Below are 14,903 nucleotides of genomic sequence, written 5' to 3'. Positions count from 1 at the left end.
GGAGTACCTGGAGCCACATGACAAGATAGGCCAAAGCCAGCATGGTTTCCTGAAAGGAAAATCCTGCCTGACTAACCTACCATAATTTTTTGAGGAAATTTCAATCAGGGTAGACAAAGAAGATGCAGTAGACTTGGTGTACTTGGATTTTCAGAAGGCCTTTGAGATCAGAGTTTTCCTTCTCCTAGATGAGCTGATGATCCCCATCTGCCTGAGGTTACAGGTTCTAAGCTGCCAGAAATCAATCTTTGCCCCTTCTCCTGTCAGTAAAAATGGTTCCACCAGGCTTAGAAGCTAAGCCACATATGAAGGCCAGGAGTTAACTTGGTTGTCAGAGGCTCACCCTAATATGTACGCCTTTGGGAGCATTTAATAGATAGTGGGAGCTTATCCCCACTAACATCCCCTGCTATGACAACCTTACATGTCACCATGTACTACCTTGAACTGATACTGAACTGATTCCACAACCTATGGATTCATTTTCAAGGACTCTATAACTCATATATAGAAGGGATGACCTCATTGAAACCTATTGAATGGCAAAAGGCCATAGAGTGGATTTGGAGAGGATGTTTTCTATGATGGGAGAGTCTAAGACTAGGAATAGAGGGATGCCCTTTTAGAACAGAGATGAGGAGAAATTTCTTTATTCAGAAACTGGTGAATCTGTGGAATTCTTTGCCACAGGTGGATATAGAGGCTGTCTCTATGCAAAGAGCAGAAGTTGATAGATTGGTGATTGGTCAGGGAATGAAGGGATACAGGGAGAAAGCAGGAGATTGGGGCTGAGAGGAAATTTGGATCAGCCATGATGAAATGGTGGCGTGGACTCAAGGGGCCAAATGGCCTAATTCTGCTTCTAAATCTTATGGTCTTCCTAAACCCAGATCACTCATCATCACAATATTCCTCAATCAATTCACCCAGAAACAAACTGAGTTGCTTCTTTAATCTATTTTACTCATCTACATTAATAACCCCTTGAAATTGCTTATGCTGCTACCATTCAGGTAGATAACAGGAGGCTGGGTAAATACATGAGGGAGAATGGGACAGAAGTTTGTACTAAATTCAATAAAGTGAGAAGACACGTGTGGGGTGTAAACATTTTGCAGTGCCCTAGCAACCCTCTGGCTGCTTTCTACACTGTAAATTCTGTGTTATATTATTTACATTCTGCTTTGAAATGACAAATATCAATAGATAATAGACAAATATCAGGGAACTAATGGCTTATTTCTTGTTCTCCTTGTTCCTCACTCTCCATATTTCTCTGTACATTATCAAATTTATTTTGTTTTCCCTTTATGCACATACAGATCAATAGAGTTCAAAGTTCAAATATACCTATTATCAATGTATGTATCTGAGGCCTTCAGTTGGTTGAGGTCATCCATGGATATTGTATGCCTGCTGTTTACATGAAACACAAGCCAATATGCAAGCAAGCCAGCGCAGTATGATATGGAAAGCAGGCTGTTGCCTGTACAGCAGACTCCCCCTTGCCATATAGCTGATGAATCCAAAGGAATGGCTGAGACCGATAGAGTTTGGCATCAGTGGCATTGCAGGAGTTGCCAGTCAGTGTGGAACTCAACGTAAGGCTGCCTTAGGGACTCTAGCTCCAGTTTTTTTTCCTTGGAGTTTACTCCCAAAGCCTTCCACGTGAATGGAATCAAGACAGTGGAGGTTTGAGATCAGAGTTTTCCTTCTCCTAGATGAGCTGATGATCCCCATCTGCCTGAGGTTACAGGTTCTAAGCTGCCAGAAACCAATCTTTGCCCCTTCTCCTGTCAGTAGAAATGGTTCCACCAGGCTTAGTAGCTAAGCCACACATGAAGGCCAGGAGTTAACTTGGTTGTCAGAGGCTAAACCTAATACGTACACCATTGGGAGCATTTAATATATAGTGGGAGCTTATCCCCACTACCATCCCCTGCTATGATAGCCTTACATGACACCATATACTACCTTGAACTGATTCCACAACCTATGGATTCACTTTCAAGGACTCTATAACTCATATTCTCTGTATTATTTATTTACACAGTTTGTCTTCTTTTACAACTAATTCTCAGTCTTTGTGTGTAGTCCTTCATTGACTCCTTGTATTTCATTGTTCTACTTTAAATGCCTGCAAGAAAATAAATCTCAGAATAGTATAATGATATATGTACTATATACATTGATATGAAATTTACTTTGAACTTTGAGATTTATTTTCTCACAGCTATTTACAAGAAGATAGCTAAATAAATAAATAAAATGGAGAAATTAAAACTTGCACTGTAGATGGTCTTGAGGATTTGGGATCCCATGCCAAACTTCCTCAGTTTCCTGAGATGGAACAGACGCTGTTGTGCTTTTTTCACACAGCTGGTGTGTACAGTCCAGGTGAGATCATCAGTGCTGTGTATGCCAAGGAACTTGACACTACTCACCCTCTCAACTGCAGACTCACGGATGTTCAGAGCCTAACTCTGTTCCTCCTGTAATCCACAATCAGCTCCTTTTTTTTGGACATTGAGGGAGAGGTTGTTATTGTGGCACCATTGTGTCAGAGTGTCATCCTCTCCTCTGTAGGCTGTTCCATCATCACTAGAAATAAGGCCAATCAAAGTCGTGTCATCTGCAGATTTGACAACGGACATCCCACCTCTCCCAGATGTTCTGGGGGCGGGGTGGAGAAAGAGAGAGAGATGTTTCTCAAAAAGAAAACATTAAATGCACTTCACCCCAGACTACACTAAAGTGCACCCCTGCCTAATAGTGGTCAAAAATAATGACAGTGTTGCTCGCTGCACTGTTTGCAACAGTGACTTTTCTATTGCCTGTGGTGGCTTAAATCACTGTTGAGGTGAGTTTAACAGGTGTCATTCGTTCATTAGCATACCTAACGTTATTTAAACTAGCTGGCAAGCTGCTAAGGAGCTACTCGACTGCAGACATCCCACCTCTCCCAGAAGTTCTGGGAGTCTCCCACAAATTGATGGTGCTACCTCCCCGAAATGAATTTGTGCAGTGTGGGATGTCTGTGATGAGCAGATTGGAACTGTGTGTGGCAGTACAGTCGTGGGTGTAAAGGAAATAGAGAAGGGGACTCAGAACACAATGTTGTGGGGCATTGTTGTTGAGGGTCAGAGGGTAGAGGTGAGGGAGCCCATCCTGGCAATCTGACAGGAAGTCTAGGATCCAACTGCACAAGGTCAGGTGCAGGCTGAAGTCTCTGAACTTCCTGTCAAGTCTGGAGGGAATTATGGTGTTGAATGCTGAACTGTAGTCCAGGAACAGCATTCTAACGCAGACATCCCTCTTCTTCAGGTGAGTGACGCAGGTGTGTGGTATCTGGCTATGAATCTATCTACGTTTGCTTAAAAGTATTCAGAATGTCTGTTTCCAATGCCCTTGGAAAAGACTTCCCATGACCTGCAGTGAAAAAAAAATCTGTCTTAAAGGGGTGATCACCTGTTTTAAAAGAGTGACCTCTATTTCTAGATTGTTTTATGAAGAAACATATTCAGCACATCATGAGGAGCTGGAGGAACTCAATGGGTCAGGCAGCTTAAAAATGGACTGTTGGGTTTCGAGTCAAGACCTCTCATTTGTTCTGATCTAGTCTAGATGAAGTCTTTCAGCCTTAACTGTCTACTGTCCATTTCCCTCCATAGTGCAGCCTAACCCATTGAATTGCTCCAGCATTTTATTGTTTTAATCAAGGTATAGTCTCCCATTGAGAGCGAGGCACGTCTGTATGTTGGAAAGGGCAGATTTTGAAGTCCTCACTATCCCCAAGCCACCACAGGAAGCTTTGCCAAGAAATTTGGTCGATGACAGAGAATGGGATGGTGAATAGGCAGTTAGCACAGATCAGCCCTATGGTCATTCCCCACAGTAATAAATATACTGTTGTGGAGGATGACCTCCCAGGGGAATGCCGTGGAGTCCAGGTTATGAGCAGGGGTCAGTGGTGCAGAAGAGAAAGAGGGAGAGGAGGGAAGCGGTAGTGATAGTGGACTCAGTAGTCAGAGGAACAGACAGGAGATTCTGTGGACATGAACGGGACACCCAGCTGGTATGTTGCCTCCCAGGTGCCAGGTTTAGGGATGTCTCTGATCACGTCCATAGCATTTTGAAGAGGGAGGGAGAGCAGCCAGATGTCTTGGTACATTTTGGTACCAATGATATAGGAAGGAAAAACAAAGAGGTCCTGAAGAGAAAATTTAGAGAGCTATGCAAAAGGTTGAGAAGCAGGACCTCCAGGATAGTAATTTCCAGATTGCTGCCTGTGCCATGCGTGAGTGAGGGTAGAAACAGGATGATTTGGCAGATAAATGCGTGGCTGAGAAGCTGGTACAGGGGCAGGGCTTCAGGTGCTTGGATCATTGAGATCTCTTCTGGGAGTGGCATGACCTGTACAAAAATGACAGATTGCATTTGTATCTGAGGGGGGACCAATATTCTCCTGAGCAGGTTTGTTAGAGCTGTTGGGGAGGGTTTAAACTAATTTGGCAGGGGTGTGGGAAGCAGAGTGAAGGGACTCAGGATAGGACTGATGGTAAAAAAGCAAAAATAGCATGCAGCCAGACTGTCAGGAAGCGCAGGCAGATAATAAGACAAAATTGCAGCCAGCTGGGTGAATGTCGATGCATTAGGGGTGCAGAATATAAAAGGGCAGTAAATGCAGTACTCAAGAAGTGTTTTATCACAATACATAGAGTAGAAGAAATAAGGTGGATGATCTTGTTACAGTTTTACAGATTGTTGGGTATGATGTTGTGGCCTTCACTGAATTGTGGCTGAAGGATGACTGTAATTAGGAGCTGAATGTCGTTGTAAAAGAGGTATAGGAAGGTAGGCAGAGGGGGTGGTGTGGCTCTACTGGTAAAGAATGGCATCAGATCAGTAGAAAGATGTGACAGAATCAGAAGATGTTGAATCCTTGTGGGTTAAGTTAAGAAACTGCAAAGGTAAAAGGACCCTGATGGCAGTCACATACAGGCCTCCCAACAGTGGCTGGAATGTGGACCACAGGTTACAACAGGAAATAGCAAAGGTGGGTCAAAAGGGCAATGTTATGGTAGTCATGGGAAATTTCAACATGCAGGTCGATTGGGGAAAATCAGGTTGGTAATGGATCTCAAGAGAGTGAGTTTGTTGAATGTCTTTGAGATGCTTTTTTAAAGCAGTTTGTTGTTGAGCCTACAAGTGGAACAACTATACTGGATTGGGTGTTATGTAATGAACCCAGGGGCGATTAGAGAGCTTAACGTAAAAGAACCTTTAGGGAGCAGTGATCACAATATGATTGAGTTCAACTTGAAATTTGATAAAGAGAAAGTAAAGTCTGATGTAGCAGTATTTCAGTGGAGTAAGGGAAATTACAGTGGTATGAGAGAGGAGATGGCTAAAGTACATTGGAAGGAGATGCTGGCAGGGATGACAGCAGAGCAGCAATGGTGTGAGTTTCTGGGAAAAATGAGGAAGGTACAGGATAGATGTATTCCAAAAACAAAGAAATACTCAAATTGCAAAATAGTACAACCACGGCTGACAAGCTAATGTAAAAACAAAAGACAGGGCATGCAACAGGACAAAAATTAGTGGGAAGACAGAGGATTGGGAAGCTTTTAAAAACCTTAAGAAAGCAACTAAAGGAATCAATAGGAGTGAAGAGATGAAATATGAAAGCATACTAGCAAATTATATCAAGGTATATTGAAAAAGCTTTATCAATTATATAAAAATAAAAAAGAGATGAGAGTGGATATAGGTCCCCTGGAAAATGAGGCTGGAGAAATAATAACAGGGGACAAGGAAATGGCAGATGAACTAAATGAATACTTTGCATCGATCTTCATTGTGGAAGACACTATCAGTGTGCCAGGTGTTGAAGGGTGTGAGGGAAGAGAAATGAGTGCAGTTACTATTACAATGGAGAAGGTGCTCAAAAAGCTGAACTGCACATATTGTCCTGAAAGAGGAAAGAGTAGAGATTGTGGAGGCATTAGTAATGATCTTTCAAAAATCATTAGACTCTGGAATGGTGTCAGAAAATTGGAAAATTGCAAATGTCACTGAACTACTAAAGAAAGGAGGGATGCAGAAAAAAGGAAATTATAGACCTGTTAGCCTGACCTCAGTGGTTGGGAAGATGTTGGAGACAGTTGTTAAGGATGAGGTTGTGTTGTATTTGGTGAGGCAGGACAAGGTAGGACAAAGTCAGCGTAGTTTCCTTAATAGAAAATCTTGCTGGACAACATGTCGGTGTTGACACCACTTCCTTTTATGTTGAATATCAATGATTTACATGTCGAATAGATGGCTTTGTTGCCAAGATTGCAGATGATACAAAGATTGGTGGAACAATCAGTAGTGTTGAGGAAACACTACAGAAGTACTTAGACAGCTTAGGAAAATGGGCAAGAAAGTGGCAAATTAAATACGATGTTTGAAATGCATTGTCATGCATTTTGGTAGTATAAATAAATGTGCAGACTATTTTCTAAATGGGGTGAAAATCCAAAATCTGAGATGCAAAGGTGCAAAGGAGTCCTTGTGCAGAACACCCTAAAGGTTAACTTGCAGGTTGAGTCAGTGGTGAGGAAGGCAAACGCAATGTTAGCATTCATTTCAAGAGATCTTGAATACAACAGCAGTGATGTGATGCTGAGTCTTTACAAGGCACTGGTGAGGCCTCACCTTGAGTATTGTGAACAGTTTTGAGCCCTTCATCTTAGAAAAGATGTGCTGGCATTGGAGAGGGTCCAAAAGAGGTTCACAAGGATGATTCCAAGGAATGAAATGGTTATCATATGAGGACTGTTTGATAGTTCTGGGACTGTCTTTGCTGGAATTTAGAAGGATTGGGGGCGGGGGGGAGTGGAGGAATCTCATTTGAATGTTGAAAGGCTGAGATAGAGGAGATATGGAAGGGATGTCTCCTATGGTAGGAGAATCTAGGGCTGCATCCACACTAGACTGGTTAAATCTGTAACCAAAGCTTTTTATCTTCGTTTTGACCCTCCGTCCACACTGAAATGGCGTTTTCCTCCCCCGAAAACAGAGCTTTTCTAAAACACCCTCCAGAAAGTGTAAATTTGAAACCGCCGATTGGGCAAGAGTAGTGTGGACGGGGTAACCAGAGAGTTTTAAAAATGCTGTCATGACGTACCAGAACTGATGGTGGCTGCTGTGCGGCGTTTCATTGTTTTCTTGAACACAACCCCCCACACAACCTAACAATTTCAGAACAGACAGCAATGAAGCTGAGGCCAGAAGAGTTAAAAATGTATTCACCAAATATTTTGACACATAACGTACTGGATAAATAAGTTACTCACTTTGCCCTGTTTTCTGTCCTGGTATGAAGGTGGTTTACGTATTTATGCAAGTACTTCTCTGACAATAGATGTGTAACAGCCTAATGTAACATTGTATGGAAATACAAGATAACACTGATGCAGACATGTTTTATACATTTAACAAGGGGCTTTATTAATGAAACTGAGTTAGTCAGTTTGTCAATGTTTGTTGTCAGCCGGGTCGTACTGTCTGTGAAGTCCCTGTCGGTTGCCTCCATACGCTCCAATATTTGCTTTTTTTTAGTTTTAAGTCCTCCTGCACAAAAGCCAACAGCTGTCTGTCATTTGCCAATTTCCTTTAAGTTTTTCTAGTCTGTAACTGCACAAATGTGCACTTTCACAGTGAGATTCGACACCAAGCATGTTGCTTGTTTTCTGTAGATGTGTCCTGCACATACTCAGTAGGAGGAGATACGCCCAAGTACCTGTTTTAATCTGGATGGTGATATTTTCAAAAACGCTTGGTGTGGACGCCTATTATTTTTATGTTAAACTGGCATTTTCAAAAGTATCTGGTCCAGTGTGGACATAGCCTAGAACACGGCACTGCCTCAGGATAGAGGAGCATCTATTTAAAACAGAGATGTGGAGAAATTTCTTTAGCCAGAGGGTGGTTAATTTGTGGAACTTGTTACCACAGGCAGCTGTGGAGGCCAGGTCGATGGGTGTATTTAAGGTAAAGATTGATGGGTTCTTGATTAGACATGGCATCAAAGGATAATCTTTCTTGATTATCCTTTTATCTTGAATCCCTTGATTCCCCTATCTTATGGATAGGGGAATCAAGGGATGTGGGGACAAGGCAGGAACCGGGTATTGATAGTAGATGATCAGCCATGATCTCAGAATGGCGGTGCAGGCTCGAAGGGCCGAATGGTCTACTTCTGCACCTATTGTCTATTGATAATGGGGAGAAGGCCAGGGACTGGGGCTGAGGAGGGAGAAAACGTTTCAGCCATGAATGAATGGTGGAGCAGACTCGATAGGCTATATGGCCTAATTCTGCTCCTATACCTTATGGTCTTATGTACTTGGACATATCTACTCTCAGATACATGAAATATCTCCACAGAATCCATGTAACTGTAAATATATTGTATTATTGTTCCACCAATCCAAGTTAAGCACTTCCTAATAAATACTGTGATTGTGTGCTTCGTGAAGTGCTGTCAGTTTCACTATGAACTACGTGCATGACAGTTGTCGATAGTTATTCCAGTACTCTGTACTGAAATGAAGCAGCAGTGATCCTTCATTTGAAAAATAGAGAAGAAAGTGTTCTGATGAAGAGTCTCAGGCTAAAACTTTTGAGTGTTTATTCCCCTTCATTGATGGAGTATGACTTACTGAGTTCCTGTCACATTTTATCTGTGTTGCTGCTCATTCTGCCGAGTATTTTCAAGATGATTGCTTGTTTGTTTCTCACCTACCTATTGTGTTCTGACTAGAATCTACAACATTAACTCAAATCAGAATTAGAAAATAAATAATAGGACTTTCAAAGTGGGTGAAAACAAAGTGTTAATCTAACCCCTTTATTTATAATCTTTTATTCATAATTCTATCATCTCAGCACAGAAGCACAGTGGTTAGTGCAATCACTTTACGGTACCAACAATACCAATCAGAATTTGATACCTGCTGCTGTTTGTAAGGAAATTGTATGTTCTCCCCACAATCACGTGAACTCCATCCGGACATGGTTAGGGTTAGGATCAGTAAATTGTGAGCATGCTATGTTGGCACCGGAAGTGGGGTGACATTTGTGGGCTGCTCCAGCACAATCTTCAATGTGATTTGATGCAAACGATGTTTCATTGTATATTTCAATGTGCATGTGACAAGTAAAGCTTATCTTTAAATAAAGCTAATCTTCAAGCCCCAGATCACAGAGGATATATACTAGTGAACTTGGTATTGCATCAGTAATCCTGATTGGATCATTAACGTGTTTGATGTTTAGTCTGTATACATAAAAGTTTTCAGCTTTAAAGAGATAATGTTCTGCATGAGATTTTTGCAAAAGGTATCCATAAACTCATAAACTCAGGTATCCATAAACAGTGTAATTGTTGAATCCATTGGAAATTGATGTAAATGTTATGTAGACAATGATTAAAAGGTTTACACGCAAACAGCAAACTGTCCACAACACCCCCTCCCAACCCAGGCAATTCCACTTGTCCCCCAATACTGAGCCCACCCAGCCTTTTATGGACTCCACAGCAAGGTACGTCCCCAGGTGACAGGAGACCTGAAAGGAGAAACAGAGCCTGAACATGAAAACAACTCTCCAATTCCACCCCAACTCCCACCAAAGAATGAAAACAAGGGGGATTTAACAGAGCCTTCCCCTTGGCGGCTCACCACCCCACCTTCAGAAGAAATGCTAGGAGTTGGGCAACACAGGCTGAATACAGAAGATTCAGCAGATGGTGAAAACTAGAACAAAACACACAAAATGCTGGAGGAACTCAGCATCTATGGAGGGGAATAAACACTCGACTTTTCAGGCTGAGACCCTTCATCAGGACTGCAAGGCAGGGGATAAGAAGCCAGAATAAGAAGGTTGGGAAGGTGAGGAGTGGGGGGAGCACAAGCTGGCAGTTGGGGGTGGGGATGATAGATAGAAGAGTTGAGGGGTTTAACATAGAATAGTACAGTACAGTACAGGCCCTTCAGCCCACAATGTTAAATGATTGCATGATCTACTCCCTCCATGTGCTAAAGAGAAAGGAATCTAATAGGAGAGGATGGCAGGCCATGCAACAAAGAAAGGAGGAGGGATCCAGAGAGAGGTGATGGGCAGGCCATGAGGGCAAAGGAGGGGAAGAGAAGGGTTGATAGGGTTATCGGAATGGGGAGTGGAAAAAGAGAGAAGGGTTAGGGAAACTATAAATGCCAGCTGTCCAACAACTACTTCATAAACATACATATTAGGAGCAGAAGTAGATTCCAATCTAGTGACTGAAAAGGAATTCTCTTCCCATCCCCTATTCTCCCTCTAACCAGTTCTATAACCCACTAGCAAGGGAGGCAGCTCCATTTAGCCAATGGAACTATTCCTTGCTGGGAATACTGAAAGCTTTAGCACAGCTGCCTGTTGCCAAGATTTCAGAAAAGTGTGATTCAAAACATGCATTCTGTTGCAGATCAAGAAGCATAAACTCCTGCTCCCAGTTACGATCAGGGAATAATAATTGATGGCAAAAATCTTATTGACACTAAAAAAAGCTGGAAATCCATATAAGAGCAGATATCACCCACAAAGAAAGACAGGAGGTTAATGTTTGTATTAACAGGTCAATTTCTTTGATGAAAAGAAACATAACCTAACTTCTAATAAAAACTCACTGTAATATCAGAGATTACATTTCCAACAGTGGCAGTTTGCCCTTGTTATTTTGTTTTTATTTTATATGTGTGGCCTCAATGCAGCTCACACACACATGATACGAAAATCAAACTGTCCCTCTCCCACCACATGAAATAGCATCAGTCGTTACTCTGGTGACAATTAAGCCAAGCTCTTGATTTATAATACGGCAGAGGTAGTAATACAGCTGCCTCACCCCTCCCAGCGGCCTGATCTCCGGTCCTGTCTGTACAGTTAGCAAGTTGTCCATGCAACCAGATGAGTTTGCTCCGGGAATGCAGGTTCCCTTTGGAACATGCGCAGCCTGGTCGGTTAATTAGCCATTATAAATTGACTTGATTGGGAGTTGATGTGAATAAGAGGAACATAGGTCACAGGCGGAATTAGTTGGAGAATGGACTGGCTTTGTGAGGAGAATGATGGAAATATACAAGCATTCTTAGAACTGCGAGCATGTAATTTGAAGCTTCAAGCCTGTTCAGCCACTTTTCAAGATAATGGTCAAACTCTCTATAACCTCAGCTCCCCATTCATGTCAAATAGCAACCATTCAAATCCTTGTTTTTCAAGAATCTCTCCTCCCACCCCCCCTCCCCGACCCCAGATCTAATCCCTGTGGCATCTTCAACATTCCCTCCAACCTTCTCATGTCTGAGGCGTGTCTGTCCTCAGCAAGGGCCTTCCCTTTGCACCCTTCGTCGGCAGCTCAGTGTGTTCCATGCCCACCATAATGCTGAGCTCTTCTTTCGTCACCTCTGTCTCCCAGCCACTCCTTTGGGAAGAATTTCACACCCCACTCCTTCTCCTGTCTCCAACCCTCCTCTTCTTCTTTGGTATTGCTCTTTTCAATTAAAGATCTTTTCATCTCTAATTGCCAATGAAACATGAACTAGTTCGACTTCTCTCCTACTCAAACCTTATCCCCTCTAAATTCACTCTCCTTGACTCTCTCCACACCAGTTTCAACCTGCAGACAAAGGGGGGGGGGGGTGCCGTATAAGTGTCTAGACCGGGGGTCGGCAACCCGCGGCTCCGGAGCCACATGTGGCTCTTTTACGTCTGTGCTGCGGCTCACTGTTGCTTTGGGAAATAATTGGTCAGTATTTAATTAAAATGTATTTTATGTTAGTTTGTTAGTTTTTGAAATGTAATTCTAAATTTGAAGATTATGGTGATCTTGTACAATCTAATTAAGACGTTGTGGCGACCCATTTCCTGACACATCCGAACCGGCTCACAATTAGCCAGCATTCAGGCTAAGGGAGATAGCCTACGGGGGTTTGTGAGAACGTGTCTTTTGCAGCATCCGCGCCCATGGGGGGGCGGGTTGAGGGAGGCTTAAAAGCAAGGCTGTTTAGTTCGAATAAAGCTATCTTTGACTGCAGTTTACTGACTGCGTGTAGCACACCGCTACAACGTGTTTTTATCGCTGGCTGTCCAGAGGGGAGGTGCTGAAACGCTTTGTCACGTCTGGAAGAAGTGAAAACTTTCCTGGGCAGCAAAGGGCTAACCTTTCCTGAGCTGGAACAGCCAGAGTGGCTGGAAAAGCTACACTTCATGGTAAACATGACAGCGCACCTGAACACGCTGAACACAGCTCTTCAGGGGTAAGGACATACAGCCCTGCACATGTTGGAGGATGTTTTGGCATTCGAGCGCAAGTTGACAGTGCTTGCCAGAGATTTACAGAAAGGCACATTGTCTCACTTCCCCAATTTGAGAGAGTTCAAACAAGGTCACGACATGATAAATTCGGAGTATTTACATTCTGCAATCATTGCAATGCAAACATCGTTTGGGAAACGCTTCTGTGAGTTCAGAGAGGAAAAAAACACATATTCCTTCCCGGTCACTCCCCTAAGCAGCGATCCATCCCTACTGAATACGACTGCATTGTCAGGTGTGAGTCAACCTGACCAAGTATGATAAATATTTTAATTGCCTATTATTTTACGTATATTCATATGTTTTCATTGTTCAGTGAAATAGTCCTTTTATTTTTCAGGTTGACAGCTGGCTGACGTTATTTTTGGTTTGCTGCTGGCGGCAAATTTAAGTTTGGCATTTTTCATAAATACAAGAAGGACTCAAATAGACGTTGAGTATTTTACTTAAAAGTAACCTTCAACCCAACGTCTTTTTTTCGAAGTTCAAAATGTTTTTGTTGCATGCAGAAATGTAATTTCGTTTTCTCTGCAGGAGTTCATCAATTTCATAAATGCAACACATTATAGTTTGTTTATACATAGCATAAAGGCAAAACAAAACGTTGTATGCAGTGTTATTTCATTTTAAATGTCAAACGGGTTTTGCGGCTCCCAGTGTTTTCTTTTCTGTGGGAAACGGGTCCAAGTGGCTCTTTCAGTGGTAAAGGTTGCTGAACCCTGGTCTAGACTGAACTCTACCTTGCTGAGGCCAGGCACATGCTACAGTTGCATTCTTGATCTCCTATTCTTAAAGTTCAAAATTCGAGTACATTTTTTATCAAAGTACGTACAGTATATGTCACCATATGTGAGATTCATTTTCCTGCAAGCATTCACAGTAAAACAAAGAAATACAATAGAATCAATGAAAATCTTTGCCCAGCAAAGACTGGCAAACAACCAGTGCATAAAAAAGGCAAACTGTATAAATAAATAGATAGATGAATGAAAAATACTGAGTCCATAGATTGTGAAATCATTTCAGTATTGGGATGAATGAAGATACCCAAGTTGGTTCAGGAGCCAGATGCTTGTAGGATAATTGTTCCTGAACCTGGTGATGTGGGATCTAAGGTTCCTGTACCACCTCCTTGATGACAGCTGCAAGAAGAGGGAATGGTCTGGATAGTGGTGGTGGTGGGGGGGGGGGTCCTTGATGATGGATGTTGCTCTCTTGTAGCTACTTCCTCGGAGCTGTGCTCAATAGTTGGGGAGGTCTTTGTATCTGATAGTCTCTGTAGCTCCAGTATTCTTCATTCTGCTTTCACTATTTCAATGTACTTACAGTCAACACAGCACGATTGCCTGGATGACACAAAAACAAAGCTTTTCATTGTGAAACCTTGCACCAGATCACAGCCAGTGTTTGATGACAGGAATTTTAAGAACTATAAATAATCAAGATGGCCCTGATGCAGAATGGCAAAGCTTTCTTTTGTAAAATTTTCTCATACAAGTATCTTGTACACTCTGGGGATTCATTTTCCATCTACAGCCTGGCCATCAGTCAGTTATAGAAACATTGAGATTTGTGTTAGTCATTCCCCCAGTATGTGCAGTCAGAAATTGGCTTCTAAGTTACCGGTAGGTGTAAGAATTGAAAATGAAGGACGTACAATCAGTGGACACTTTATCAGGTACATCTATACACCGGCTTGTTAAGACTGTAAGGCATTAAGAGATAGGAGAAGGATTAGACCTTTCAGCCCATCGAGTCTGCTTGCCATTTCATTATGGCTCATCCATTTTCCCTTTCAACCCCAAACTCATGCCTTCTCCACATAACTTTTCACACCCTGACTTGTAGGGAAATGTAATTAGTGGAAATGTACTTAATTCATGACCACTGATATTGAGTTGTGGTTTCACTTTAAGAGGCTGTTCTGATGTGATGACATAATTACGTAACGGGGTTTTAGCACACTTTGAGTTCAGTTTTTTTGGTGTTAAATAAATTAGTTGCTACAGCTTTTCTGAAACTTAAAACACCTCCACTATTTAATTTGCGAAAACCTACATTGGTGACTCTGAAGCTCTAGGACAATTCCATACTTATTGAATATATTGGTCAATGCAGTCACTTTGAAACTGCCAGGTTTTGGGAGCAAAATGCCATTGCTTGGTTTGTACAAGTGGAGACTCAATACGTGCTTCAAGAAATCTCCACTGACAAACCAAATATTTTTATGTAGCGGTGTCACTCAGCAATTCCACACCTGCGAGAGTTGCATCTACAAGAACACCCAACAGAACACAATAAATACCAATTGCTGAAAACCCATCTTTTACAGATTTTTGGATTATTGGAGTCTGGGCGTGCCAAACAATTGTTCTACTTGCCCCGCCCCAGTGATATTAAGCCTCTGCAGCTAATGGACCACATGTTTGGAGCACAGGACCCAAGCCAGGCAGCTCATGCAAGCTCCAGACAGGCTCACAGTGCTGGTTTTAGTGTAT

Source organism: Hypanus sabinus, chromosome 19, assembly GCF_030144855.1.
Source record: "Hypanus sabinus isolate sHypSab1 chromosome 19, sHypSab1.hap1, whole genome shotgun sequence".
NCBI lineage: Eukaryota > Metazoa > Chordata > Chondrichthyes > Myliobatiformes > Dasyatidae > Hypanus > Hypanus sabinus.
Note: the sequence above shows the minus strand (reverse complement) of the source record.